The sequence below is a fragment of the Uloborus diversus genome, chromosome 2 (genome assembly GCF_026930045.1).
Source record: "Uloborus diversus isolate 005 chromosome 2, Udiv.v.3.1, whole genome shotgun sequence".
Lineage (NCBI taxonomy): Eukaryota > Metazoa > Arthropoda > Arachnida > Araneae > Uloboridae > Uloborus > Uloborus diversus.
The window spans coordinates 154,173,380-154,179,947 of NC_072732.1; the positions used below are offsets into that span (position 1 = coordinate 154,173,380).

Here is a 6,568-nt window from a genome sequence, read left to right on the forward strand (position 1 = left end):
TTATCACGAACATTTTCCGTTCTCGATCGGAATATTTTCCGTTTCATGAACTGATGTTTTCAGTTTATTATATAAGTATTTTCCGTTTTATGAACTGATGTTTTCAGTTTATTATATAAGTATTTTCCGTTTTATGAACTGATGTTTTCAGTTTTTAATATAGATATTTTCCGTTTCAAGAACTGATGTTTTCAGTTTATAATATAAATATTTGCCGTTTTATACACGTATATTTTCAGTTTAAAAAGCTATTATTTTGAAAATATAGCTGGGCAATTAAAGCATAATGAATTAACATTTGCAAATTTTAAATGCCCATGTAGATTTTTTTTTTCTTTTTTGAAAAACAGCAAAAAAAAAAAAAAAAAAAAAAAAGAAAGAAAGAAAAGCAGTTTCATTAGAGCATTTACATGAATTTCTTCATTAACATCCAAAAATTTCTGAAACATCTTAAGAGTGAGGAAACACATTTTTACTATGCAGAAACTATCTTTCTCTTTTGAAGGTATAGAGAGAAGATATAACAGTCATCTGGGAATTTATTTGCTTTGCATTTTATTATATTGAAATCTTTCATCAACAAACAATTGCAAAACATATGAAATAAACACAAATCATACCAACTGGTTTTTTTTTAAACAGTCTTCACAAAAATACCCTCCTCTCCCCCCCCCCCCCGGGAAAAAAACAGTTCCTGTAGTTAACTATGCGATGTTTTATTTAACAATAACTGCCATAAAATTTAACTTTATCAAAATTATTGAAACTTATCAATTGTGAATAGTTAACATTGTTATCAATAAGACAAAACATTTATTACAAGTACAAAATCATTTATTGCAGATCTTGTGCTACACAATTTTTAACATTATTTGTTGCACCAATGTCAAATTAATAGTTTGCTTTGCTGTCATCATCAATACCATTGTTATTTCTGCACTCATATATACAGATCAAATCATAGATACAACTGGGTCATCTTTCGACGATTCCAATTTTTCACAATTAATGTCACAAACCTAAATTACAAGAATAAGAGTATGAATGCATTATATCAAAACTATTTCACACATGGACTTTTTATTGAGTAAATTACCAAGTGCCATGTCATAAACATGCAGATGAAAACATCACAATTACCTACGGTAGGATATTTGACTACAATTTTTCTTGACAACGAGGTAATACGCTGACGGTAAGCTAAAAAAGTAGTCAACAGCACTGTGCCGAAATTTGGAGAGAAATTAGGCATCTTACTTTAGAAACAGTTAATTTGTAAAAACCCGTGCAATATATATATATTTTTTTTGCAATAATTTTTTTAATTAATACTTTCAATTTTACAAGTGGCAGAGTGGAATAGTAGATATGTTAGAATTGAGCGTGCCAGCCAATAGCTCAAAAACAATTCTCGATCTCTTCTAATTCTCGGCTAGCAATAGTTGGGGCAAACGTAACCTGGCAGCCAAGTACTGAGCTTCGGATGTGCTTAGCTTTCACAATGCTTCCGTGTTAAGTTTGTCCCAACTATAGTAAGTGTAACATTTTATTTACTAACTCAATTTTTGTACTGAACCTCATTACTTGACTCTCAAGAAACAAAACAAAACTTATCCATGAAAAAATAATATTTTTGCAGGTTATAAGAATTGTTTCGAGCATATTAATCAATAACTTCAAAAGAAATGTCATGAAAGGAATCATGAATTTGTGAATCACAATAAATATAATGGAGTTGTACCTGGATGTTTTCTACTATATTCTCTCCCCCCCCCCCACACAAAAAAATCATTATTTTTTTATGTTTATAATTTGTCCTTGTACTGTGCTTTCAATCTTCTTTCGCATTTATGTGGAAGGATGCAATAATGCACAATTCCACAAAATCGTATAAAATTGCAGCTGGTGCGGAAATAATTTTAACTACGAGAAGACAACTTTTTCAATGTATATGCAATAGTTGAATTCAGGTCAACGAGTGCCAAGGTTAGCCCTTCTTAGTTTGGTCGCCTTAACCCCTCCCCATATAAAACTGTAAAAATTATATTATTCCGATTCTGACTGATCAGGTTGACATGGCCTCTCATTGGTGCACTGGTAAATTGAGTCAAATTTCAACTCGCATATTATACACCTGGGAAAAATGAAAGTTGTTTGTTCGTTTATAATACTTCTTTACAGACAACCCCGCTTTTAAATGTTAGGGACGGGATGATTTTTTAATTTGCTGAATGGGGATACTCTGAATTTTACCGAATGATAAAATACGAGCATGAACACAAATGTGCATCTAATGAGACATTAAACATCACTATTTAAAATTTTCAAAGTTTTGCAGTGAAGTGTCCAAATTTACAGAATTATCAGAAAAAATTGTCGACTTAGAACATTTTTTGTAGGTCACAGTGACCTCCCATCAGGGTGCCGCTTCCAGTGGCGTTTTGAAACAATAAAGATATTACAACGGCAATTATCTTTGACCGGTGTCCATACACTGGCGCTTCGATTTGTAGTTGGTGCGGAACCAATGCATTTTTTAAGAGAAAAATTTGAAACCGATTTAACAATGCCGGATTTACACTGGTTTTTGACAATGTATCGATCTAACGCCCAGCCCTGATGCATAGGGTCTGGTGGGGGGAAAGTGGTCAATGGGGGTAAAGTAGTCATTCGTCAGATAAATGGCTATAGCTTGGAAATAAATGTTCGAATGAACGTGAAAATTTAATTTTAGGATAGGGCAGTTAGAAACTACATTTTGAATACAAAATTTCACATCTGGCAAAATTTTTATTTGGTAAAATAAAATACTTTGTGTGAATATGAAAAATTTCAAAATCTGAACACATCTTTTAATTTTCTTGGAAAATTTTGTTTGTTAGAATAATGAACAGATTGACTGCACAGGAAGCTTCCTACATGTCTCAAGAACTCTTCCTCATTAGCAGTTAGCTGAATCTATTTTGGTTAATTTTTCAGAACAATTTAAGTAAGATGGGGTAAAGTGGTCATAATATTAGGCTTAACGAATATTGTCCTTCTAACATCACGTAATCTTTAAGTATGAGGCAGACACAAATAAAATATTAATTTTACTTAATATGTATTGTTTTTACGGTAAACAGGGTTAAATATACGAGTATAAGCGTATGCATGCGCATATACTCGTGTAGGCACGTATACATACGCATTCACATAAATGCACCAATAAACGCGTAGTGTATAGGTATCTGCAAGTATTTTTTGTCTATAAAGGTATACGTTCGACTATACACGTACATACCCGCTTATAGTATATATACGAACACTTATTTTCTCAGGTAGACACGTATATATGCGTACGTACTCGTAACTCGAGTAGACACACAAAAGCATATGATATACACGTATACAGGGTAAGATTAAACTCTTGGGCAAATTCTTAAAAGATGTAAGAAGGGAGTAGAAGAAACAAGAATCATAAGAAACATATGGTCACAAACACAACGCCAACGCGCTACATGCACGCAAAGCCAGAAACTGAGGGATGCAAAACAGGTCACAAATTTATTATACAAAGACAATTTTACACAATATTTTAGATCTTAAGAAAGTGTTAAAGTGATTGATGAACTTTGTGGCCGGTTGCTGTAATACATGCGTTGTAATCACAGAGCACTCTCTTTTGCAATAATGAGACTTTTGAAAAACTTTTATCAGTCGCTGTGCCTTTGCAACGATGCGTGGATTAGAGCTACTACAGGCCGTAACTTTAACATTTGCTCCAAATATTTCATAAAAATTAAAATGTCGGTTAAAATCATCTTTTTTTTTTCTTTTTTTTCCGATTGGGCTGTACAAGAGACCCACCTGAAGAGGCGTCTGGGTCATAACCAGACCTAGTGCGCTCCCCTACAATGCATCAGTTTTTTATGTGTCACCATTAAGGCGCTGATGCATATGACACAGTAGTTTTTTTGACGCCCAGTTTCCACCAGATGGAGGCACCTGGGCTCTCTTTGATGCGACATTGCACTAGGAATTTAATTTTTTCCTAGGGAGTTCTAAGCCAAACGTACAAAAGTTCTAAGCCCTAGGGATCTTTTACATGCCGCATAATCATACGACATGTGCGCTGATGATTTTCGTCATGTCGAAAATCCACCGACCGGCATCCCCAGTTCAGAACCCGGGTCCACAGACCTGCAAGACGAGTGCCTAACCATCACGCCACCAGCCGGTCAGGTAAATCATGTTTGTGTAACAAATTTGTGGCCTGTTTTGCATCCATCAGTTTCTGGCTCAGTGTGCATGTAGCGCGTCAGCGACCATATTTTCATTATGATTATTTGCTTCGTATCCTCTCCTCTCACATACCCCTTTGGTTTCTGCCCCAGACTTTGGATTCACTCTGTAAGCATATATGTATATTAGGGGATATATATACCTGGGTATACATACATGTACTGATATAAACGTAAATGTACATATATACGTCTATACTGGTACATAATCGTGTTTGCACGTAAACATACGTATATACTCGTTGCTTCCATATATATGTACGTGAGTAGACGTGTACAAACACGCACTGGATATATCCACGAAATAACTCGTGTATCTCCGTAAATGTATGTATGTATACCTATATGTGCGTATATATGTCTACTATACACGCATATACTCAGGTATGCATGTATATACTCGAGAAAGAAGTGCATACACGCATGTGATGTTTGTTTATACGCGTATATACTTGTATATACACGTGACACGTATGTACTCGTTTAGACACGTATACTGTAGGTAATCACGTATAAATGCTTATGTATACCCGCATATACTCCTGCATATACTTGTAACTGTAATCGACTATAATCGAAATATACAAATATTACGGTTATTTATAATGGTTTTGCATCTATTTTAAACTGTGACTACTTTACCCCATGCTATGACCACTTTCCCCCACCCTATGGGGTAAAGTGGTCATAAATACATAGGGAAATGAAAGTATTATAAAACTACTTAAAACAACGCTCTTTTCCCTGAAATTTTATGTACCGTGTTCTTTAATAATAAAATGTAAAATAACAACAAAAAAAGTTGAAGTGTTTAAAGAATTTATTGTATTTATTATCCACCTAAGTTGAAAACCTACGATTTTATGACCACTTTACCCCACCAGACCCTATGTAACAAAACATGTTTTATACTTACAATTTGCATATTTGCAGCGAACTTCCCTTTTCTGTTCAAGGAGTTCTGTTCACTCAGTTTCACATTTGAATCCACGTTCCATCAATAATTTTCCGGCTCACTTTGGAAGGTTCCAGCGCTGAGAGGGTGCAAAGTGGACAGCATCTGGAATGTTAAATAAAGTGCTTTTAGAATAATATGACTCAAAGTTCTCAAAATAATGCTTTTTTTTAATGATTGATACATTTTTTTTAAATATTCATTTCCTTAAAAAATTATGTACTATACTCATTAATATAGATAACAAGCACTTAAAAGTTTGAAAGAGAGGGGGAGGGGGATAGAATCGATATTTAAAATTGTTTTCTTGAAAGCCCAAGTAGTTAACTAAAACTAGATGATTTAACTAGTTAATTGAAATCTAATCAATAGCAAGAATCAAGTTTATACATAAACTATTGTTATTCATAGAAATTAAAATAAATTAATAAAAAAAACAGTAGTATTTTAAGTAATAAGCAATATCTTTACATTAACCTCACCTGTAAGCAGAAAATATTTTTCATTAACAATAAAACAATCAAGACTCAATGGTGTCCTATCTAACAATTACTTAGTTATTCGAAACAATTTTGTAAAATATCCTCTTAGCAAACAAAAGTTTTTAGTATTATTAGAAGTTTTTTAATTTTAAAAACTTGTCACGATGTTTTAAAGTTTAAACTAAGGTCTGCGGCAAATTGAATGTTCAAACTACATAAAAACTTAATTTTAAGCAGCAATCATCGTTACAGAATTCAAAAAGTATTTATTTGTAGTAAAAATGTAAACACTCACCAGCAATCAATCCCTGATGAGAAGATACCAAAGAATTCCTCGTCGGCGAGAACGATTTCTGACCGCTACGGCATCCGCCATTGCTGCAAGATAAACCGTAGCCTACGAATAAACGCTCGAAGCATTTCAGTTAATGCCGTATTTGATCGAAACAATTTGATGTTGATGGAGAAGAGGAAAACGTTCGAAAAATGTTCAGTATTTCAGTCATGGAGACTCCATGATTTCAGTATACATACATTTCCATGCACGAAATAAACAACGTGCTTCACTGCCATCACTCATTTGTTGCGATTTCTCTGTACTAAAAAAAAATCTTCTACGCTGGAGATATTCCGTTTTTTCACGGATAAAGGCTCCCTCTAACGATCGCATACGGACATGTTCTGTTAGTGCGCTAAAGTAAAAGAAAATTTCCAGTAATCCCATGAAAAGTTCCGTTTTCAATCCAGAACGGAAAATTTCTATTTATAAGGGGAAAGTGTGCAGTAAATTTACGGAAAAGCATTAGTAAATTAAATGAAGCAATTTTACAGTGTATTAACTAGCTAAG

General features: G+C 33.8%; 1 long non-coding RNA gene across 1 annotated transcript; it reads right to left on the reverse strand.

The window, feature by feature from the left end:
• Window positions 1–883: 883 nt before the first annotated feature.
• Window positions 884–6,297, reverse strand: LOC129216039 (uncharacterized). Its single transcript, XR_008580159.1, has 3 exons — window positions 6,016–6,297; window positions 5,200–5,343; window positions 884–1,019 (listed from the first exon to the last, which is right to left on the reverse strand). It is a non-coding gene; the product is annotated as an uncharacterized LOC129216039 (long non-coding RNA).
• Window positions 6,298–6,568: the final 271 nt, after the last annotated feature.